This window comes from Dreissena polymorpha, chromosome 9, assembly GCF_020536995.1.
Source record: "Dreissena polymorpha isolate Duluth1 chromosome 9, UMN_Dpol_1.0, whole genome shotgun sequence".
In the NCBI taxonomy this organism is placed as follows: Eukaryota; Metazoa; Mollusca; class Bivalvia; order Myida; family Dreissenidae; genus Dreissena; species Dreissena polymorpha.
In genome coordinates this window covers 71,336,515-71,362,238 of record NC_068363.1, presented here as the reverse complement: position 1 = coordinate 71,362,238, position 25,724 = coordinate 71,336,515, and the positions used below count along the sequence as shown (strand labels likewise).

General features: G+C 36.0%; 2 long non-coding RNA genes across 3 annotated transcripts; one reads left to right on the top strand and one right to left on the bottom strand.

Annotated features, from left to right (window-relative positions):
• Window positions 1-1,108: 1,108 nt before the first annotated feature.
• On the bottom strand, window positions 1,109-11,333 carry LOC127845829 (uncharacterized). 2 transcript variants are annotated; one of them, XR_008033410.1, is made up of 11 exons: window positions 11,126-11,333; window positions 10,561-10,720; window positions 10,172-10,258; window positions 8,412-8,571; window positions 8,023-8,109; window positions 6,263-6,422; window positions 5,874-5,960; window positions 4,112-4,271; window positions 3,724-3,810; window positions 1,966-2,125; window positions 1,109-1,663 (listed from the first exon to the last, which is right to left on the bottom strand). It is a non-coding gene; the product is annotated as an uncharacterized LOC127845829 (long non-coding RNA). The 2 variants fall into 2 exon arrangements; XR_008033409.1 differs by lacking the exon at window positions 11,126-11,333 and having other exon boundaries at window positions 1,110-1,663; window positions 10,561-10,913.
• A 489-nt stretch (window positions 11,334-11,822) lies between these two features.
• LOC127845827 (uncharacterized) lies at window positions 11,823-14,479 on the top strand. Its single transcript, XR_008033407.1, has 3 exons — window positions 11,823-12,207; window positions 12,423-12,649; window positions 14,069-14,479. It is a non-coding gene; the product is annotated as an uncharacterized LOC127845827 (long non-coding RNA).
• The last annotated feature ends 11,245 nt before the right edge of the window (window positions 14,480-25,724 follow it).

Below are 25,724 nucleotides of genomic sequence, written 5' to 3'. Positions count from 1 at the left end.
AACAAAAGGTTTTTTGTGCGCATTTGCCATTCGGTGCCAACAATGTAAGTTAGATACAATTAGAGTAACTTTCAATAGTCTTTCTCGCTTTATTTGCTGCAAATGGTTAATTCACACCGCCCGTCATCACATTGTCGGGCACACCCGCAACGTTATCGCCACAAAGTTTGGTTTTCAGAGCTGCAGTCAATGTAAAACCACAATTTCCCTAATTTTGGTGACACAAGTGTGGCCAGGATATCAAAGAAATCATTTTACAATAGATTTAATTGAAAATAACGGCGTACTAACCTGCAAAGACCCGATCCTCTCGACACGACTGGGCGAGTGTTGAGGGCCGTCTCCGAATCATCAGTCACACTGTACAGTTTTCTATGGCCTGTCACTTCAGCCGGACTTGTCAACCAATTGGACGACATTTCAGGCAGAGCTATAGACCCTTTCGACACCACGACTACATGCACACTTAGGTTTACGCATAATATTAAGGTCACTTAAATACAGATTCCCTGGTGTTTTTCATGCAGGGTCTATCGCAACAACATTCTTCCAGGAAAGAAAGCATAATATTATTATCATTTTTGTGTTTTCAGCTGAATACTTGATTTTACTTGAACTCAGCGAGATATCCAAACAGGTTAAAATAAGGCAAAGTAGTGTTATTCTGAGTAGATCTGCCTGAATGGGTTGAAGGCGAAGGCGGATAGAAGTGTAGGTCCAAAATTGGCGGGCATTTTTAACAGAAAAAGGCTCAAAAAGTAAACAATAATAATAAATACAGATGAAATAAAGACATGCATTAGGTTCATTATTGAGATTGATGCAAATTAATGTCAAAATGGCACTGAAAAACAATACCGGGTGTTTAAGTAGTCTAGAATATGTCTCCGGAACAGGTTTCGGTGTGATTTTCCAGCATTTACCCCCCTTATGACCCCAAGTGCAACAGCCCCAATTGCAAACGCCCTTATTTGGGTCAAATGACATCTGGCAGTTATGTTTTGCATACAGAGAGTTTTTGATGGTCAAATGTCAAAATTCTGGCAGACGAATAACTTGGTCGGATGTGCTTTAAGAGAACCCAACCCCTTCAAATTTAAATTAAAGGCACTTTTCCCACAGGTATAATCTGTTTTGAGAAAGATCACAAAGTTCCGGTACAATGACACACAGATTAATTCATAAAAGTTGCCGTTGAAAGCGCCATGCGTAACAGCGTTTCGCGTCAAGAATTAAGGTAGAAAAGCCAAACTCGGTTACATCATACATGCAGCACTTAGACTCCATACAAGGCATGTCTTTCGATTCTAATAGGCAAAGCTTATCTTACATATGGCTTAATAAGTGAAAAAAATCATCAATGGCAATATTTGTGCATCAAAGCAGGTTTTGAACTGGATTCGAACAAACTTTTTATATTTTTTTTTGCACATTTTAGGTAAAATCCATGTAGAAGCAGCAATGCTGATGTCATTTGACCCAACAAAAGGGCTCGCTTGCATGGAAAAACAACACACTTGGCTTCCTGACTAAAAAAAGTCATCGTCAGACATGAGCTTTAAGTCTTTTGTCACACCTGGACCTATGATTCCTCGGCTCGAGTTCCGTCTAGGGCAGGCTCCGGAAAGTGTCAGTCTGGCCCGGGTGCTCAATTCCGTGTAATCTGAGAAAACAAAAAAGGTTTTTTGTGCGCATTTGCCCATTACGGTGCCAACTAATGTAAGTTAGATACAATTAGAGTAAGCTTTCAATAGTCTTTCTCGCTTTATTTGCTGCAAATGGTTAATTCACCACGCCGGCATCACATTGTCGGGCACACCGGCAAAGTTATCGCCACAAAGTTTGGTTTCAGAGCTGCAGTCAATGTAAAACACACAAATTTCCTAATTTTGGTGACAAAAGTGTGCCAGGATATCAAAGAAATCATTTTACAATAGATTTAATTGAAAATAACGGCGTACTAACCTGCAAAGACACCGATCCTCTCGACACGACTGGGCGAGTGTTGAGGGCCGTCTCCGAATCAGTCACACTGTACAGTTTTCGATGGCCTGTCACTTCAGCCGGACTTGTAAACCAATTGGACGACAGTTCAGGCAGAGCTATAGACCCATTTCGACACCGCCTACAAATGCACACTTAGGTTTACGCATAATATTAAGGTCACTTAAATACAGATTCCCTGGTGTTTTTCATGCAGGGTCTATCGCAACAACATTCTTCCAGGAAAGAAAGCATAATATTATTATCATTTTTGTGTTTTCAGCTGAATACTTGATTTTACTTGAACTCAGCGAGATATCCAAACAGGTAAAATAAGGCAAAGTAGTGTTATTCTGAGTAGATCTGCCTGAATGGGTTGAAGGCGAAGGCGGATAGAAGTGTAGGTCCAAAATTGGCGGGCATTTTTAACAGAAAAAGGCTCAAAAAGTAAACAATAATAATAAATACAGATGAAATAAAGACATGCATTAGGTTCATTATTGAGATTGATGCAAATTAATGTCAAAATGGCACTGAAAAACAATACCGGGTGTTTAAGTAGTCTTAGAATATGTCTCCGGAACAGGTTTCGGTGTGATTTTCCAGCATTTACCCCCCTTATGACCCCAAGTGCAACAGCCCAATTGCAAACAGCCCTTATTTGGGTCAAAATGACATCTGGCAGTTATGTTTTGCAATACAGAGAGTTTTTGATGGTCAAATGTCAAAATTCTGGCAGACGAATAACTTGGTCGGATGTGCTTAAAGGTTACGCATGCGCAATTAATTTCCTTCTATATTACATATAAAATAGTTGAAGTTCGATATCAATTTTTACCATGATCAAGCGCATACCCACTATATCATCATACATCATTGGAAAGATTAATGCATATACTTTTGAAAAAAATGCATGTCATTAAATTCTATACGCGCAAACTCAAATATTTACCTTAGAATACGCAAACCGGTTTTGACAGCTGTGCAGACAACCATTTTGGGCTCAAATAGTATGACCTACTTTCGAAGCCGGGAACCATCAACACAAAAAGTAGAGCACAAAAATGGCTTATTTTCTTATTGCTTACAAATATACCTTCAAGTTGATACCAAAACCAACCATTTGCAATGTATTTTACAAATCCTAGGCAGCATGCACTCAACAATGTGTGCTAAGTATCAAACTGACTGCATGTAACCCTAAAAACAGGAGTTCCGGTTTGGGGTTATGTGGACCTTTAAGAGAACCCAACCCCTTCAAATTTAAATTAAAGGCACTTTTCCCACAGGTATAATCTGTTTTGAGAAAGATCACAAAGTTCCGGTACAATGACACACAGATTAATTCATAAAGTTGCCGTTGAAAGCGCCATGCGTAACAGCGTTTCGCGTCAAGAATTAAGGTAGAAAAGCCAAACTCGGTTACATCATACATGCAGCACTTAGACTCCATACAAGGCATGTCTTTCGATTCTAATAGGCAAAGCTTATCTTACATATGGCTTAATAAGTGAAAAAAATCATCAATGGCAATATTTGTGCATCAAAGCAGGTTTTGAACTGGATTCGAACAAACTTTTTATATTTTTTTTGCACATTTTAGGTAAATCCATGTAGAAGCAGCAATGCTGATGTCATTTGACCCAACAAAAGGGCTCGCTTGCATGGAAAAACAACACACTTGGCTTCCTGACTAAAAAAAGTCATCGTCAGACATGAGCTTTAAGTCTTTTGTCACACCTGGACCTATGATTCCTCGGCTCGAGTTCCGTCTAGGGCAGGCTCCGGAAAGTGTCAGTCTGGCCCGGGTGCTCAATTCCGTGTAATCTGAGAAAACAAAAAAGGTTTTTTGTGCGCCTTTGCCCATTACGGTGCCAACTAATGTAAGTTAGATACAATTAGAGTAAGCTTTCAATAGTCTTTCTCGCTTTATTTGCTGCAAATGGTTAATTCACCACGCCGGCATCACATTGTCGGGCACACCGGCAAAGTTATCGCCACAAAGTTTGGTTTCAGAGCTGCAGTCAATGTAAAACACACAAATTTCCTAATTTGGTGACAAAAGTGTGCCAGGATATCAAAGAAATCATTTTACAATAGATTTAATTGAAAATAACGGCGTACTAACCTGCAAAGACACCGATCCTCTCGACACGACTGGGCGAGTGTTGAGGGCCGTCTCCGAATCAGTCACACTGTACAGTTTTCGATGGCCTGTCACTTCAGCCGGACTTGTAAACCAATTGGACGACAGTTCAGGCAGAGCTATAGACCCATTTCGACACCGCCTACAAATGCACACTTAGGTTTACGCATAATATTAAGGTCACTTAAATACAGATTCCCTGGTGTTTTTCATGCAGGGTCTATCGCAACAACATTCTTCCAGGAAAGAAAGCATAATATTATTATCATTTTTGTGTTTTCAGCTGAATACTTGATTTTACTTGAACTCAGCGAGATATCCAAACAGGTAAAATAAGGCAAAGTAGTGTTATTCTGAGTAGATCTGCCTGAATGGGTTGAAGGCGAAGGCGGATAGAAGTGTAGGTCCAAAATTGGCGGGCATTTTTAACAGAAAAAGGCTCAAAAAGTAAACAATAATAATAAATACAGATGAAATAAAGACATGCATTAGGTTCATTATTGAGATTGATGCAAATTAATGTCAAAATGGCACTGAAAAACAATACCGGGTGTTTAAGTAGTCTTAGAATATGTCTCCGGAACAGGTTTCGGGTGTGATTTTCCAGCATTTACCCCCCTTATGACCCCAAGTGCAACAGCCCAATTGCAAACAGCCCTTATTTGGGTCAAAATGACATCTGGCAGTTATGTTTTGCAATACAGAGAGTTTTTGATGGTCAAATGTCAAAATTCTGGCAGACGAATAACTTGGTCGGATGTGCTTAAAGGTTACGCATGCGCAATTAATTTCCTTCTATATTACATATAAAATAGTTGAAGTTCGATATCAATTTTTACCATGATCAAGCGCATACCCACTATATCATCATACATCATTGGAAAGATTAATGCATATACTTTTGAAAAAAATGCATGTCATTAAATTCTATACGCGCAAACTCAAAATATTTACCTTAGAATACGCAAACCGGTTTTGACAGCTGTGCAGACAACCATTTTGGGCTCAAATAGTATGACCTACTTTCGAAGCCGGGAACCATCAACACAAAAAGTAGAGCACAAAAATGGCTTATTTTCTTATTGCTTACAAATATACCTTCAAGTTGATACCAAAACCAACCATTTGCAATGTATTTTACAAATCCTAGGCAGCATGCACTCAACAATGTGTGCTAAGTATCAAACTGACTGCATGTAACCCTAAAAACAGGAGTTCCGGTTTGGGGTTATGTGACCTTTAAGAGAACCCAACCCCTTCAAATTTAAATTAAAGGCACTTTTCCCACAGGTATAATCTGTTTTGAGAAAGATCACAAAGTTCCGGTACAATGACACACAGATTAATTCATAAAAGTTGCCGTTGAAAGCGCCATGCGTAACAGCGTTTCGCGTCAAGAATTAAGGTAGAAAAGCCAAACTCGGTTACATCATACATGCAGCACTTAGACTCCATACAAGGCATGTCTTTCGATTCTAATAGGCAAAGCTTATCTTACATATGGCTTAATAAGTGAAAAAAATCATCAATGGCAATATTTGTGCATCAAAGCAGGTTTTGAACTGGATTCGAACAAACTTTTTATATTTTTTTTGCACATTTTAGGTAAAATCCATGTAGAAGCAGCAATGCTGATGTCATTTGACCCAACAAAAGGGCTCGCTTGCATGGAAAAAACAACACACTTGGCTTCCTGACTAAAAAAAGTCATCGTCAGACATGAGCTTTAAGTCTTTTGTCACACCTGGACCTATGATTCCTCGGCTCGAGTTCCGTCTAGGGCAGGCTCCGGAAAGTGTCAGTCTGGCCCGGGTGCTCAATTCCGTGTAATCTGAGAAAACAAAAAAGGTTTTTTGTGCGCATTTGCCCATTACGGTGCCAACTAATGTAAGTTAGATACAATTAGAGTAAGCTTTCAATAGTCTTTCTCGCTTTATTTGCTGCAAATGGTTAATTCACCACGCCGGCATCACATTGTCGGGCACACCGGCAAAGTTATCGCCACAAAGTTTGGTTTCAGAGCTGCAGTCAATGTAAAACACACAAATTTCCTAATTTTGGTGACAAAAGTGTGCCAGGATATCAAAGAAATCATTTTACAATAGATTTAATTGAAAATAACGGCGTACTAACCTGCAAAGACACCGATCCTCTCGACACGACTGGGCGAGTGTTGAGGGCCGTCTCCGAATCAGTCACACTGTACAGTTTTCGATGGCCTGTCACTTCAGCCGGACTTGTAAACCAATTGGACGACAGTTCAGGCAGAGCTATAGACCCATTTCGACACCGCCTACAAATGCACACTTAGGTTTACGCATAATATTAAGGTCACTTAAATACAGATTCCCTGGTGTTTTTCATGCAGGGTCTATCGCAACAACATTCTTCCAGGAAAGAAAGCATAATATTATTATCATTTTTGTGTTTTCAGCTGAATACTTGATTTTACTTGAACTCAGCGAGATATCCAAACAGGTAAAATAAGGCAAAGTAGTGTTATTCTGAGTAGATCTGCCTGAATGGGTTGAAGGCGAAGGCGGATAGAAGTGTAGGTCCAAAATTGGCGGGCATTTTTAACAGAAAAAGGCTCAAAAAGTAAACAATAATAATAAATACAGATGAAATAAAGACATGCATTAGGTTCATTATTGAGATTGATGCAAATTAATGTCAAAATGGCACTGAAAAACAATACCGGGTGTTTAAGTAGTCTTAGAATATGTCTCCGGAACAGGTTTCGGTGTGATTTTCCAGCATTTACCCCCCTTATGACCCCAAGTGCAACAGCCCAATTGCAAACAGCCCTTATTTGGGTCAAAATGACATCTGGCAGTTATGTTTTGCAATACAGAGAGTTTTTGATGGTCAAATGTCAAAATTCTGGCAGACGAATAACTTGGTCGGATGTGCTTAAAGGTTACGCATGCGCAATTAATTTCCTTCTATATTACATATAAAATAGTTGAAGTTCGATATCAATTTTTACCATGATCAAGCGCATACCCACTATATCATCATACATCATTGGAAAGATTAATGCATATACTTTTGAAAAAAATGCATGTCATTAAATTCTATACGCGCAAACTCAAAATATTTACCTTAGAATACGCAAACCGGTTTTGACAGCTGTGCAGACAACCATTTTGGGCTCAAATAGTATGACCTACTTTCGAAGCCGGGAACCATCAACACAAAAAGTAGAGCACAAAAATGGCTTATTTTCTTATTGCTTACAAATATACCTTCAAGTTGATACCAAAACCAACCATTTGCAATGTATTTTACAAATCCTAGGCAGCATGCACTCAACAATGTGTGCTAAGTATCAAACTGACTGCATGTAACCCTAAAAACAGGAGTTCCGGTTTGGGGTTATGTGACCTTTAAGAGAACCCAACCCCTTCAAATTTAAATTAAAGGCACTTTTCCCACAGGTATAATCTGTTTTGAGAAAGATCACAAAGTTCCGGTACAATGACACACAGATTAATTCATAAAAGTTGCCGTTGAAAGCGCCATGCGTAACAGCGTTTCGCGTCAAGAATTAAGGTAGAAAAGCCAAACTCGGTTACATCATACATGCAGCACTTAGACTCCATACAAGGCATGTCTTTCGATTCTAATAGGCAAAGCTTATCTTACATATGGCTTAATAAGTGAAAAAAATCATCAATGGCAATATTTGTGCATCAAAGCAGGTTTTGAACTGGATTCGAACAAACTTTTTATATTTTTTTTGCACATTTTAGGTAAAATCCATGTAGAAGCAGCAATGCTGATGTCATTTGACCCAACAAAAGGGCTCGCTTGCATGGAAAAACAACACACTTGGCTTCCTGACTAAAAAAAGTCATCGTCAGACATGAGCTTTAAGTCTTTTGTCACACCTGGACCTATGATTCCTCGGCTCGAGTTCCGTCTAGGGCAGGCTCCGGAAAGTGTCAGTCTGGCCCGGGTGCTCAATTCCGTGTAATCTGAGAAAACAAAAAAGGTTTTTTGTGCGCATTTGCCCATTACGGTGCCAACTAATGTAAGTTAGATACAATTAGAGTAAGCTTTCAATAGTCTTTCTCGCTTTATTTGCTGCAAATGGTTAATTCACCACGCCGGCATCACATTGTCGGGCACACCGGCAAAGTTATCGCCACAAAGTTTGGTTTCAGAGCTGCAGTCAATGTAAAACACACAAATTTCCTAATTTTGGTGACAAAAGTGTGCCAGGATATCAAAGAAATCATTTTACAATAGATTTAATTGAAAATAACGGCGTACTAACCTGCAAAGACACCGATCCTCTCGACACGACTGGGCGAGTGTTGAGGGCCGTCTCCGAATCAGTCACACTGTACAGTTTTCGATGGCCTGTCACTTCAGCCGGACTTGTAAACCAATTGGACGACAGTTCAGGCAGAGCTATAGACCCATTTCGACACCGCCTACAAATGCACACTTAGGTTTACGCATAATATTAAGGTCACTTAAATACAGATTCCCTGGTGTTTTTCATGCAGGGTCTATCGCAACAACATTCTTCCAGGAAAGAAAGCATAATATTATTATCATTTTTGTGTTTTCAGCTGAATACTTGATTTTACTTGAACTCAGCGAGATATCCAAACAGGTAAAATAAGGCAAAGTAGTGTTATTCTGAGTAGATCTGCCTGAATGGGTTGAAGGCGAAGGCGGATAGAAGTGTAGGTCCAAAATTGGCGGGCATTTTTAACAGAAAAAGGCTCAAAAAGTAAACAATAATAATAAATACAGATGAAATAAAGACATGCATTAGGTTCATTATTGAGATTGATGCAAATTAATGTCAAAATGGCACTGAAAAACAATACCGGGTGTTTAAGTAGTCTTAGAATATGTCTCCGGAACAGGTTTCGGTGTGATTTTCCAGCATTTACCCCCCTTATGACCCCAAGTGCAACAGCCCAATTGCAAACAGCCCTTATTTGGGTCAAAATGACATCTGGCAGTTATGTTTTGCAATACAGAGAGTTTTTGATGGTCAAATGTCAAAATTCTGGCAGACGAATAACTTGGTCGGATGTGCTTAAAGGTTACGCATGCGCAATTAATTTCCTTCTATATTACATATAAAATAGTTGAAGTTCGATATCAATTTTTACCATGATCAAGCGCATACCCACTATATCATCATACATCATTGGAAAGATTAATGCATATACTTTTGAAAAAAATGCATGTCATTAAATTCTATACGCGCAAACTCAAAATATTTACCTTAGAATACGCAAACCGGTTTTGACAGCTGTGCAGACAACCATTTTGGGCTCAAATAGTATGACCTACTTTCGAAGCCGGGAACCATCAACACAAAAAGTAGAGCACAAAAATGGCTTATTTTCTTATTGCTTACAAATATACCTTCAAGTTGATACCAAAACCAACCATTTGCAATGTATTTTACAAATCCTAGGCAGCATGCACTCAACAATGTGTGCTAAGTATCAAACTGACTGCATGTAACCCTAAAAACAGGAGTTCCGGTTTGGGGTTATGTGACCTTTAAGAGAACCCAACCCCTTCAAATTTAAATTAAAGGCACTTTTCCCACAGGTATAATCTGTTTTGAGAAAGATCACAAAGTTCCGGTACAATGACACACAGATTAATTCATAAAAGTTGCCGTTGAAAGCGCCATGCGTAACAGCGTTTCGCGTCAAGAATTAAGGTAGAAAAGCCAAACTCGGTTACATCATACATGCAGCACTTAGACTCCATACAAGGCATGTCTTTCGATTCTAATAGGCAAAGCTTATCTTACATATGGCTTAATAAGTGAAAAAAATCATCAATGGCAATATTTGTGCATCAAAGCAGGTTTTGAACTGGATTCGAACAAACTTTTTATATTTTTTTTGCACATTTTAGGTAAAATCCATGTAGAAGCAGCAATGCTGATGTCATTTGACCCAACAAAAGGGCTCGCTTGCATGGAAAAACAACACACTTGGCTTCCTGACTAAAAAAAGTCATCGTCAGACATGAGCTTTAAGTCTTTTGTCACACCTGGACCTATGATTCCTCGGCTCGAGTTCCGTCTAGGGCAGGCTCCGGAAAGTGTCAGTCTGGCCCGGGTGCTCAATTCCGTGTAATCTGAGAAAACAAAAAAGGTTTTTTGTGCGCATTTGCCCATTACGGTGCCAACTAATGTAAGTTAGATACAATTAGAGTAAGCTTTCAATAGTCTTTCTCGCTTTATTTGCTGCAAATGGTTAATTCACCACGCCGGCATCACATTGTCGGGCACACCGGCAAAGTTATCGCCACAAAGTTTGGTTTCAGAGCTGCAGTCAATGTAAAACACACAAATTTCCTAATTTTGGTGACAAAAGTGTGCCAGGATATCAAAGAAATCATTTTACAATAGATTTAATTGAAAATAACGGCGTACTAACCTGCAAAGACACCGATCCTCTCGACACGACTGGGCGAGTGTTGAGGGCCGTCTCCGAATCAGTCACACTGTACAGTTTTCGATGGCCTGTCACTTCAGCCGGACTTGTAAACCAATTGGACGACAGTTCAGGCAGAGCTATAGACCCATTTCGACACCGCCTACAAATGCACACTTAGGTTTACGCATAATATTAAGGTCACTTAAATACAGATTCCCTGGTGTTTTTCATGCAGGGTCTATCGCAACAACATTCTTCCAGGAAAGAAAGCATAATATTATTATCATTTTTGTGTTTTCAGCTGAATACTTGATTTTACTTGAACTCAGCGAGATATCCAAACAGGTAAAATAAGGCAAAGTAGTGTTATTCTGAGTAGATCTGCCTGAATGGGTTGAAGGCGAAGGCGGATAGAAGTGTAGGTCCAAAATTGGCGGGCATTTTTAACAGAAAAAGGCTCAAAAAGTAAACAATAATAATAAATACAGATGAAATAAAGACATGCATTAGGTTCATTATTGAGATTGATGCAAATTAATGTCAAAATGGCACTGAAAAACAATACCGGGTGTTTAAGTAGTCTTAGAATATGTCTCCGGAACAGGTTTCGGTGTGATTTTCCAGCATTTACCCCCCTTATGACCCCAAGTGCAACAGCCCAATTGCAAACAGCCCTTATTTGGGTCAAAATGACATCTGGCAGTTATGTTTTGCAATACAGAGAGTTTTTGATGGTCAAATGTCAAAATTCTGGCAGACGAATAACTTGGTCGGATGTGCTTAAAGGTTACGCATGCGCAATTAATTTCCTTCTATATTACATATAAAATAGTTGAAGTTCGATATCAATTTTTACCATGATCAAGCGCATACCCACTATATCATCATACATCATTGGAAAGATTAATGCATATACTTTTGAAAAAAATGCATGTCATTAAATTCTATACGCGCAAACTCAAAATATTTACCTTAGAATACGCAAACCGGTTTTGACAGCTGTGCAGACAACCATTTTGGGCTCAAATAGTATGACCTACTTTCGAAGCCGGGAACCATCAACACAAAAAGTAGAGCACAAAAATGGCTTATTTTCTTATTGCTTACAAATATACCTTCAAGTTGATACCAAAACCAACCATTTGCAATGTATTTTACAAATCCTAGGCAGCATGCACTCAACAATGTGTGCTAAGTATCAAACTGACTGCATGTAACCCTAAAAACAGGAGTTCCGGTTTGGGGTTATGTGACCTGTATTGTGCTGCCCATTCTATACTCACCAAAGGCTGAGTCACATCTGTACATGTTTATAAACCATCTGGGCTTATCAGGCTTCAGTGGATTGGTCAGTGGTACAGGAAGTGAGTGGTAGAAGTTGCAGTTTGAAAACATTAGAGCGGTTAAGCATATTACTGACTCTGAACTAAATTGTCAGTATAATACTTAAGCAAAATGAGGACTAAACTGTAGTGAAAAAATGTCTTGCAGGGAGTACTGTGTCAAAAACAATTTGTATTTAATACACATAATGTGGAAATGAACAATAAGTTTGTTGCAAAAGAGGTTCAAATTGGCTCAGGTTTAACTGTGATTTGGTCTCACCAAATTCCTGTGTTTTTGGAATACTGCAGAACAGCATAAAAGGTTTGTATTTTTTACTCCTTCATTCCTCTATTATTTAGATCATTAACTGATATAACTGTAATTGTATTTGTGTACTGTCCCAGTGGGAAATGTAAAAGGATGATGAAAAGTAGAAGGGCATCTGAAGGAAAAACAACAAAGTTTGAAACTAAAATGAAATACACAAATTTCTTTAAAATATATAGTAAGTACTTAAATTAACATTTCATTTTCAGATTATGTCATAGGATTAGGGAGAAAGGTTGCTGGTCGCATAACAAATTTTCCCTTCTCGGACCTCAAAAGCCACATCACAAATTGAAGAATTTGTTTGCAAGAAAGCACAGTGTTGAAAAAAACATGTGAAAAAATGAACTTTTTTATATAAATTTTGCTCTGTGTGCGCGCCCGGATGATGAGCACAAAGCGGTCCTTGACAAAGGAAAGCTGGATTTGTTGATAGGTAAATCACAATTTTACTATACAAGTTATTGTATTATTAGTTTGAAATAGTTAAGTTCAAAATAAAGATTAATTCGAATTATACGATTAGTGATCCTCAGGGCTAGGCCTGTCAATAACAGGGTGTCTCAGTACCTTGCCGCACTAAGATCCAAACCTGCCCCCTTTGACCCCCAGCCATGTTTTTAATTGGTTCTGATCACATTATTTTACAGAATATTCAATGAATTTTCAATAAACTAATTTTATTTTAACAGTGAAACTAGTTTTATCAATTAAAAAAAATATTTGTATGCCCCCCTTCGAAGAAGAGGGGGTATATTGCTTTGCTCATGTCGGTCTGTCTGTCGGTCGGTCGGTCCATCCGTCCACCAGGTGGTTGTCAGACGATAACTCAAGAACGCTTGGGCCTAGGATCATGAAACTTTATAGGTACATTGATCATGACTTGCAGATGACCCCTATTGATTTAGAGGTCACTAGGTCAAAGGTCAAGGTCACAGTGACCCGAAATAGTAAAATGGTTTCTGGATGATAACTCAAGAACGCATAAGCCGAGGATCATGAAACTTTATGGGTAGATTGATCATGACTCGCAGATGACCCCTATTGATTTTGAGGTCACTAGGTCAAAGGTCAAGGTCACAGTGACCCGAAATAGTAAAATGATTTTCGGATGATAATACAAGAACGCATATGCCTAGGATCATGAAACTTTATAGGTAGATTGATCATGACTCGCAGATGACCCCTATTGATTTTCAGGTCACTAGGTCAAAGGTCACGGTGACCCAAAATAGTAAAATGATTTTCGGATGATAACTCAAGAACGCATATGCCTAGGATCATGAAACTTCATAGGTAGATTGATCATGACTCGCAGATGACCCCTATTGATTTTGAGGTCACAAGGTCAAAGGTCAAGGTCACGGTGACCCGAAATAGTAAAATGATGTTCAGATGGTAACTCAAGAACGCTTTTGCCTAGGATCATGACACTTCATAGGTACATTGATCGTGACTTGCAGATGACCCCTATTGATTTTCAGGTCACTAGGTCAAAGGTCAAGGTCACAGTGACAAAAGTCGTATTCACACAATGGCTGCCAGTACAACGGACAGCCCATATGGGGGGCATGCATGTTTTACAAACAGCCCTTGTTAAAATGAAAATGCATGTAATATTAAATAATATGCGCATATATTGCACATGTTATTTGAAAATATTCCACAGGGATAAATATCCAAGCACATTCAAAAGTGTACTTAGTTGCCAAATTTGGACCCTGTCTTTTTCAAATCCTAGATGGGGCCCTGGATTAGATAAAAAGTTTGAAAAAGCAATTAATTCTACATAAGTTGTTAACAGTATTTGCAATAGGTGAACTGTAGTTGTACTTAATATCAAATTGCATTTCAGATTATGACATAGGATGGGGGAGAATCCTGGACCTGAACAATACTGTGATAGAGAGGAATTCCTACTCAAGAAAGCAGTTTAAAAAACACAGTCAATGTGAAAGAGTGAACTTTTTTATTTTGGCCGTGTATAAGAACAGTTTGTTTTTTAAAAAGTGCATGTCTATCAAATTATTTTTTATGTATATATATTGAATATTTTTGTTGTTTGTCTTTAAAAGCTACATTGTATCTTAAAAGTATCATCAAAATGCGGAACGAAAATGCATACATTTTCCGCATAAGTTCCACATTTTTTGTGACTGCGGAAAACATGCGGGGATTTTCAGCATTTGTTCCGCATTTGCAGAAGTATAAAATGGTGATCCATGTTTTTAAAATGTATTATCTTAAAATAAATATAAAGATACTATGTTAAATGTATCTTGTCATAATTTTGACTTGTTTTTAGCTAAACTGAGCACAAAGTGCTCATGGTGAGCTTTTGCGATCGCCTTTTATTTTTTCATATGGCCTGTCCTTATATGGGTATATGGGTATATTTACAATATGCATGTAATCCGATTTCCGCCCGGTATCTTAATTACGCCCGTAATCTAAGTTACGCCCGTAATTTTAACATTCCGCCTGTAATCTGAATTCCGCCCATAAACTGCTTTCCGCCCGTAATTTAAAATTCCGTCCCACCTCATTTACATATTTCGCCCCTGTTTTCCGCCCGGATTACGCCCGGATTACGCCCGGAATCCGCCCGGAATCCGCCCCTCTTCTTAAAATCATATATAGAAAAATACGCCTTGAAATATTTTTTACGCCCGGAATTTAGTTTGCGATTCCGTGCCGATTCCGGGCGGAACATTTCGTACAGGTGATCTTAAACTTTTACTTTCAAGAAAAGGCTGCACACAATAAAAAAGCTGCAGTTTTTTACTGCCTATGAACTAAAGAGATGCCTTGTAAACAGTTGGTTTTTTTTGTTTGTTTTTTTCTTCTAAACTGAAAGGTACCTTGATACAATTTGTATACTTAAAATACATGAAAACATGTACTATCTGAAATACAAGGTCATAATCACATAGTGTAATTAGCTCTTCTTTTTCAGTTATGTAACTAAGAACTTGTACAGGTATGGACATTTTTTGTTTGTATGTGTCTTTTTTCCCTCAATCTGTAGGTAGTAATATTGAGAGGTAAAATATAAATTTGCACTGACTTTTTCAAACTCTACCCAGATACTGTGTTATGCTCCTTGTATGCTAAGTGACACACCTATTTATTATACACAAGTAGTATGCATAAGCTCATTAGCTTGCTGGTGTTTTCATTTTGTTTGCACTTTGTGCTGTATGCCTGTTTGATTGTTTGAACAAAGATATAATGTATTGTATGCATTGCTGTATGTGTATATGTATTTCCAGAAAAATCAATGTGCTATTTGTTATCATATTTTAAAGGCATGGGATCTGAATTTAGTATTATTAAGCTTAACTATACAAAATGACTAGTGTTCTGAAAATTGTCTCTTTAAATCATAACTTTATGGTACCTTGATATTAAGTGTTATTCTAATAATACATAACAATATACTATCTGAGATACAATGCCATAGACACATAGTGTAGTTAGTTAGTTCCTTTTTAACGAGGCAACTAAGAACTTTTACAGATATGGAAAATTATTGTTTGTGTGTTTGATTTTTTTCCCTCAATCTCTGGATTGTAATACTGAGAGGTTAAATATAACTAACACCGGCTTTGTGTTCTCAAACTCTACTCAGAAATTGTGCTATGCTCTTTGCATACTTAATGACATACTTATTAACAACTTATTGATTACATACAGGAGTATCATTCATAAGCTCATTGGCTTGTGTTTTTTGGTGTGCACAATTTGTGTTGCATAATTATATACATGAGTATTATGCATAAACACATTGGCTTGTGTATTTGTTCACATGTTGCTTTTTATGGTTGTTCATATGTTTTATTTTATTTTATTTTTTTCTATGTCTCTACTAGGGACACGTCTTTTATTGTGTTTTCCTCTTACTTGTGTGATTATCTCTTTTTACTTCTTCAAGTCTATGGAATATTTATCTTTTTGTATTCTTAATTTTTGTTTTCTATTTTTGTTTGTATGTATGAACATCTTATGTCCTATAAGAGAAACCAACTGGACACATTTTAAAATAAAAATTTACTGGACAAGCACATACAAATTACGATTCACACCACCCTCCACCTACTTAAATAATTAAATTATGTACTTTAAATGTTAAAGGATTAAACAATAAAGACAAACGCATAAAAATCGTCAAATGGTTAGACGAAAAAAAAAATAAAGTATATGCCTTTTACAAGAATGTCATTTGACACCTACTTTAGCACAAACCTTAAAAGATGAATGGGACGGAGAAATCTATCTCAGTGGAGAACATACTAATAAACAAGGCATTGCCTTTCTGATAAAAAATAATATAGGTGTCACAGTCGATAACTTTAAGGAAATAATAATTGGCAGACAAGCAAGTATAGATATCAAAATACACGAAACACAAATAACATTAATCAACGTCTACGGCCCTAACATAGACGATTCCACATTTTACGAAACATTACAATCCTTTATAATAAATAACCAAGATAAAAACATTATAATCGGTGGTGATTTCAATACGGTCCTGAACCCATTAATAGATAAAAAGAATGGAAACCTTTATACTCATACTAAAAATAGAAACATTTTAAACAACATAATTGAAAACTACAATATGATAGATATCTGGCGTACAGTATACCCAAACGAGAGCAAATTCACCTGGCATTCAAACACAAAACCAACAATATTTTGTAGATTAGACTATTTTTTAATATCTGAATCTCTTTGCAACATTATTGACACATGTAAAATAAAACCAGGATTTATGACTGACCACTCTCTTGTTGAACTTAAACTGCACAATATACAACCTGAAAGAGGCCCAGGATACTTTAAAATTAACAACAGCATCTTATTAGATACACAATATCAAACACAAATAAAACAGGAAATATTAAATACAGTTCAAAATAATAAAGATGCAAACCCAAACACCTTATGGGAAGTAATTAAAGGAAATATACGTAACACAACAATTAGATACACATCATTTAAACAAAAAGAAACACACAAACTTGAAACTGAAACCATCAAAACCATTGAAACACTTGAAAAACAATTGCATCAAACAAACACAAATGACACCACCGACATTGAAAATGAAATAACATTTAAAAAAAATATTAGATGGAATCTATCATACACATCTCAATGGAATAATACTAAGAGCGCGGGCACAGCATGTTGAACACAATGAAAAGAATACAAAATATTTCGCAAACATTGAAAAACGTAGAAGTGAACAAAAAACTGTACACAAATTAGTAGTCAATGGCAAAGATATAACAAACAGAACTCAAATACTAGAAGAACAACGTTTGTTTTTCGAAACCCTCTATAAACGAAAAAATGTTGAAAATAACACTCTTTTTAAAAATACACATTATGCTTTAAACCAGGAAGAAAAAGAACTGTGCGACGGATTGCTTAATGAATATAAATGTGGATTAGCCCTAAAAGAAATGCAAAATAACAAAAGCCCAGGATCTGATTGCATCACAATCGAATTTTATAAAATATTCTGGAATGATATAAAAACACATCTAATTAATTCACTTAACTATTCATTTAACAACGAAAACTTAACTACGCTACAAAAACAAGGTATTATTTCACTTATTCCAAAACCTGGAAAAAACTTAGAATCCTTATCAAACTGGCGCCCGATTAGTTTACTAAACAATGATTACAAAATTGCAACTAAAAGTATAGCAAACAGAATAAAAAAAATATTACCATCAATCATTTCAAAATCTCAATCTGGTTTCATAAAAGGACGTTACATTGGTGAAAACGTTCGTCTTATCCAAGAATGCATAAACTATTTCAACAATTTAAATAATCCTGGTCTAATATTCTTTGCAGACTTTGAAAAGGCATTCGATTCGCTTGATCATTCATTTATGTTCTCTTGCTTAGAAAATATGAACTTTGGTGAAAGTCTCATTCAATGGGTCAAACTATTCTATACCGATGTTAACAGTATAATCATCAACAATGGCTTCTTTTCAAACAGTTTTAACATCGAACGCGGGGTTCGACAAGGATGTCCACTCTCATCATCGCTTTTTATTATTTGCATAGAGTATCTATCACATCACATCCAATCAAATGAACACATAAAAGGCATATCACTAGAACCTGACGAAGAAATCGAACAATCCCTATTTGCTGATGATGCAACTTATTTTTTAAATAACAATAGCGATTCTTTCCATAACCTAATAGAGTCGCTAACCCTTTACGGAATGACATCGGGTCTTAAACTAAACAAAAGTAAATGTACCATACATGCCATAATTTTTTAGGTCCAAAGCGGGACATTCCATAAAAAATTGTCGGGACATTTGACCAAAAAGCGGGACACCTAAAACGATCTATCATTCCACCTTTACTGTAGTCAGTATAGTACTAACAAATACTCTTGATACTTTTATTCAAGACACAAAACATCTGATATGAAGCATGGAATCTAAAACATAACAATAACAGTTTTATAAAATCAGACAATAGCAAACAACGAGGATAATATTCATCTTTTTAGAGTACAAAATCTAGAACATTACGACAACAATACTCATTATATTAATTTCAATGGCAAACATGAACGCAGGGGAGGCTATCCAGTACACTGAAAGTACGGGTTACAGTAAACTATCTATCGAACAGTTACATCAGTTACACACAGAATGCGTGGCCGTACACATTTCCGAGGTAGGTTTTTGGTGGAAGCAAACCGTCTTTGTGTTCATTTTAACTGTCAACAACGCCTCAACCGTTTTTACACCAACAAAAACAAAAGGACAAAAGAAGTCTATGGATGCTTTACTCGAATTATTTTTCTCTAATGTTAAAGGGGCCTTTTCACAGATTTTGGCATTTTTTAACTTATTCATTAAATGCTTTATATCGATAAATGTAAACATTGGATCGTAAAAGCTCCAGTAAAAAATCAAGAATAAAATTTAAAAAAGGAAAAGAACATAGCCCGGACCAGGTTTCGAACCAGTGACCCCTGGAGTCCTGCCAGAGTCCTGAAGTAAAAACGCTTTAGCCTACTGAGCTATTCCGCCGAGTGCACATAGATGACGTATTTTATACCTTATATAAGCAATCTTCGTAGTTTCACAAAATTTAACGACAAAAACAGAACTCTCCAAATTATTCAATCGTTTCGCGTTGCAACGCTTTATAATTTTTAGGTTTTAAAATCGTCAAAAGATGCATATAATGGCTATATTAGACCATGGTAAATGTTCAGTATTACTGTTTCCTCACAAATATCATAACTAAAACGAAAATTTGCGAATCTGAAACAACTTTTTTCAATTTTGTCAATTTACCAAAGCGTGAAAAGATCCCTTTAATAATCATATTTTGTTTTCTTCTTATATACACATATTAAACTGAATTGTGAATTGTCAGGCGCTTTATTGGGGTAGTGTCAAACTGTCATGAATAACAACACGTTGTTTTTATTACAATAACACAAGACAAGATGGGTACCACTTTTACTGTTTGTTGCGATGCTTTTTTAAGCATGTATCCATGCGCAGTTTGTTACTTGTCAATTGTCGCGGCTTAATTGGAGTAGGGTCAAACTGTCATACATAGCACCTCGTGGTTTTTTGCTTAATTGGAGTAGGGTCAAACTGTCATGCATAGCACCTCGTTGTTTTTATTACAATTACACCCAATTACACTAGACAGGATTGGTATCACTTATTGGACTTTTTGTTGCGATTTTGGTATATTGCACATTCGGATTATCCCGCTATTTACGAACTAAACATTGAATGTAAAAGACTCATTAATGACGTAGAGTTAATTTTACAAAACAATTGTTTTGTAAACCGTTTCAAACAAATACAAAAATAAACACATTTTCAACATTTATTTCATTATAATACAACTATCGATAGCAATAAGCGACCACTATCTTGAAGACCACCATGGTGTGAATGCCTGATGAAATCAATAATTAGCCGATAAATCGCTGATAAGGTGTCATAAACAACACTGGTACACACGATAAGTAGAATCGGATTGTTAATTGGGGGCAATAAAGGGATTAGCGGGGGTAAGTGTTAGCGAAACAGAGCTTGAATAGCGAATTTTATTGGGAACCTATAGACCTTACATCATTTTTTACGAATGTCGGGACAAATCGTCTCATATCGGGACGGCGGGACAAAGGGCCCAAAAGCGGGACTGTCCCGCCGAGATCGGGACGTATGGCATGTATGAAATGTACTGTGCTACGAGTAGGTAAATTAAAACAAAGTAATGTTCAATATAAAAAAGAAATGAAATTTAATTGGACATCCGATGAAGCCACAACGTTAGGAATTACATTCACAAATAATGAAAAGGATACAGTTCTTAAAAACATAATACCTAAATTACAGAATTTTAAAAACTGCTTAAAATCATGGCATCATCGTAAACTTACACTAATCGGAAAAAACACAGTATTGAAAACGTTTGCACTTCCTAAATTAATATATGTATTAACAGTTCTCCCAAATCCACCAAGTGATGTTATTAACGATATAAAATTAGCAATATTCAATTTCATATGGGACGGTAAGCCTGATAAAATAAAAAGAACTCAGTTAATTCAATCTGTAGAAAATGGAGGTATCCAATTAACGAACATTAAATCATTCTTGAATGCAATCAAATGCAGCTGGGTTAAACGATACCTAGATAATACCAATACGAGTAAATGGAAATTATTCTACCAGAAAATCCTAAAAAAATATGGTGACTCCTTACTCTTTGAATGTAACATCAGCAATAATATCTTACATGAAATTGCAAACGAAAACATATTTCTGTCTGATGTTCTATCAGCGTGGAGTGATGTCACTCATAACTTAGAGACCCAAACAAGCAGTAAAACAATTTTATGGAACAATAAAGACATAACTTCAAACAATAAGACGTTTTTCTATAAAGACTGGTTTGAACGAAGCATTAAATATGTCGACCAATTATATGACTACAGAATTAAGGATTTCTACTCTTTTGATAATATATGCTACATATACGGAATACCTTCAAATAATTTTTTGAAGTACTACACACTTATCAAAAGCATACCCATACATATTAAATCGGAAACCAATACAAATAATACACCATGTACTCAAACAACATTTGTAGAAAACATACTTCATCTTGGAAGAAAAAACAAAACAAATAAAATATTTTACACACTACAAATTAAAAACCCTACAGAAAACTCCAAAATCCAAAATAAATGGCAAGTTCTTTTTGGAGAAAAATGAACTTAATTGAAAACACATATTTACCATGCCATATAAAGCAACTATTGAAAGCACACTGAGAAATTTTCAATATAAATACATCCATAGAATTATAGCTACAAATAAATATCTCTTTAAATGTAAATTATCTAACTCAAATCTGTGTGACTTCTGCAGTGAAAACATTGAAACTATAGAACATCTTTTTTGGGAGTGCAAACACATCCAGCCTATTTGGAATCAATTAATATCTTTTCTTGAACAACATCAACTAAACGTTAAACTATCTCTCTTAAATGTAAGTTTCGGAATTAACTATGAGTCATTGAAATCAATAGACTGTAATAATATTGTGAATTTTATGGTTATATTAATGAAATATTTTATCTTAAACATGAAGTACAAAAAACAAGTACCAAATTTTAATTGTTTTGTCCATAGTCTTAAACTAAAAATTCAAATTGAGAAAGAAATAGCCCTCAGTAATGACACATTACACATCTTTGAACAAAAATGGAATCGGATTAAATTCTCATAATGTTTTGTCCACTTCTATACATTTCACTCTAATGTTAGTCTATCTCTCTAAAATAGTTTTGTTTATTTTTTTTTATTCTTATTTTTTCAGTCAGACAAGATCATTGTGAATATACAACAAAACACACAAGTCCAGTATCTTTTCTTTCAACTTTATACAATTCATCATATTTCATAACTATTCCTCTGTTGTTCTTTTCTTTTCTCTCAAAAAAAAAATAAATATATATTAGCATATCTTGTATAACATGTCTGAACTATATTGCTTTGTACAATCACTATGTTGTATGATCATATACATGTTTACATTGTATGTATGATATTGAATTAAAAAAAAAAAACATTTGTCAGTAATCTGCAATAGTCACAACATTTGACAATGTCCATTTATAATCACAGCATTTGACAGTATCCAGCCATAATCACAGCATTTGACAGTATCCAGCAATAATCCTAACATCGACAGTATCCAGCCATACTCACAACATTTGGACAGTATCCAGTCACAATCCTAACATTGACAGTATCCAGCCATACTCACAACATTTGACAGTATCCAGCCATACTCACAACATTTGGACAGTATCCATTTGACAGGATCCAGTCATAACCACAACATTTGGACAGTATGCATCCAGCCATACTCACAACATTTGGACAGTATCCAGCCATTATCACTACACTTGACAGTATCCAGCCATAATCACATCATTTGACAGTATCCAGCCATAATCTCATCATTTGACAATATCCAGCCAGTATCACAATATTGGAAGTATCCAGTCATAATCGAAACAGTTTACAATATCCAGCCATAATCACAACACCTGACATGATCCACCAATTATCATAATCACGGTATTCCACTGTTAAGCATCGAAGTAATCGCCGTTGAGTAGATTCACAAGGTCCCTTATTGTAAACTGATGTTGAAGGTGGATAGATGTACTGTTTTCCTGATATTACGGCATTAACTAAACGGCAATGGTCTCGATGTTTAACATAACATCCCAACTCTGATCTAAGCGTAACTACGGTGGCATAGAGGTGACATTCACTTCTCTTTTTTCGGCACAGCTGTTTAACGTCACTTTTGACCTTAGATGACCTTCATCATGAAAGATCCGAAATTATTAAAGCCGAATTGTTCATTGGCTAATAATACCAAGAAATATCTTTAAAAAAGATATACGGCGTAAATAGTTTAATGAATGAGATCAAGCAGAGCGAATGTCTTTTTCTGTGCAGTTCTTAGCTGCATCACACGCAGTACGGGATGTTACGGGGAGTTTTCGCGGCTTATTTTACATTATAACATATTGCTGGTCATAAACCTATAGATACAAAACAGAAAACCACAAGAAGAATGGAAGTAAAATTTAAACATATGAGTCAACCGGCCACACGAGAAGTATCCCTTTTTAAAGGCGCGTTCTTTGAACAAACCTGTTTTAGTGGTTTGTCGGGCATTGCTATTTGATTCGATTATTAACAGTATCAATTATCATCGTGCTAATGCTTAAAGTGATATTATGGGCATTTTGCACTGTTGAATTGAGCTGAAAAGAATTAACAGGTCAAAATAGTTAGTTAAAATGTGGTTACTGATTAATTATCTGCAACTCACCTTGCTACCAGTTGTTTATAAAAATATATTTTATATTCGATATTCTTACGTGACCCACCTAGTCCTGTAAGCTGAAATGATCCGTAAAACAATTTCGTGTCTTTGTGTCGTATGAACAAATCTGCACTAAAACTAAATTTAGGTTCAACTCGTAAACGCATGATCAGTTGTCAAACGAAAGTACGGTTGATATTCAAATGCATTATTTTTCTCTTTCTGGTATATTGTTTTAGTATGATGATGCTGCATTAATTAATATAAGTGTATATGAAGTAGAAACATCAAAAATAATCAACGGTTGCGATAGACACCTATAAACTGGTACATGCTCATAATATCACTTTAGTACATTAGGCAATATGGACGAATAATTATTGTTAAATTTATCAACAATAATATTTATCATTGTATTGTTGAAAACACATTAAGAATCTATTATTTACATACCATAATTATATTGCTGAATTTCTTCATTTAACATATGTCTGGTCTAAAGAAAATTCCAGGTCACCTAGTTCACGGATAGCCTCTTTATTATATAACGATTATTTTACTGCCCGCCAACTCCGGTGATGACCTGTATATAAACTCTGAACTCGCGGGTTGAAATGCAATGCTTTAAAGTGAGGCCTCGCTTCCATTGCTCTTTATACTTTTACATGTTAACATGTTGACAGGAATAAGGAAGTAAGAACTAAATATGAGAACATAGCCTTTTAAGTATAAACGCTCTTGCGCTGGTAATACTCTGAAAATAAAAGGTGTACGCACAAACTGTATTGATGTCGAGAATTGAGTGTAAAACTGTTCTATCTATTAAGCCTTTTCATTCGAGATAAAATTGTTTCATACAGTAAAACAGTGTTACAAAGACGCGGATATGTTTCCAATGTTCTGGTGGTAAACTCAAATCAGCCAATGGAATAAATGAAGTGTATTCATTCGTACCTAGCCGCGGGAAATTTTATTGGAATTTTATTGGACACTTACAAAGGTCAGGCTAAGGTGAAAAGCTGGCTTATGCAGCTTACGCCGAAAAAAAATCACCGTAAACGTTGGAAGTCTGGTTCCCAGACTAAAACATTGGATGCATATCATTTGAACTGAAAATGAAATATGAATATATTGTAAATTACATGTAAGTTACAATAAATTAAAAACTGTCATGATACAAAACATCATCTAAACATTACATCGAAACGTTTCTCCTTAGTTTACGAAGCAGTATAGCATTAATCACATGTCTGTACAATTAAAAGAATCTTTTGTTTACCTGCCCTAGCGGCCACATTAAAAACACTACAAAAACAGGCTAGATTGCACTTTACCGGTACGCAGTTGTTTACCACTATCGACAAAGCGGGGGTTTGGGGCAGTAGCCCGCGATACTAAGGAAATATATAGGTGTTGGAAATATATCTGTTTTGATTTATTATAATCCATATTTGCGTTTATTAGTGTAAATATGTTTCTTTGTACTTTGTTTCGTTCATTTTTTTTTAAGTTCTGTTTTTCTGCAAAAATTTCATATCACGTACTATGATGCTTGCAATATTGAGTCTTTTATGTTTACATTCTACTAACATCTGTACACATTATAACACATTATCTTTTATTTCATTTCAACATTATGTTCATAGTTTTTCAGTGGCGAATATGTTTTCTTTTCCTATTGAAACTAATGTATTACTCGTTCAATTATGAAAACCTAGTCATTACAATACTTATTGACAATAAAACATACAATTTCACCTCTTCTTGTTCTTCATTTTTATTTGTTAATACAGTTAAATTTATTATCTTATTATCACTCACTACCTTTATCAAAATACATGGTCGCTTCATTCCATCTCCTTTCACTGGTCGCAAACATTACAACATCAACGCCGTATATGTTTTTAAAGATATTTCTTGTTTAAATTGCTCTCCTCTTTTTCTATCTTGTGTCCACGAGTTAGCTATGTCGTGGCCACGAGATAGAAAAAAGAGGAGTACAAAACTAAATAAAAGCGGAGTGCAATTAAAAAAGAGCGGTGCAGTAAATAAAGGCAGAGTGCATTAAT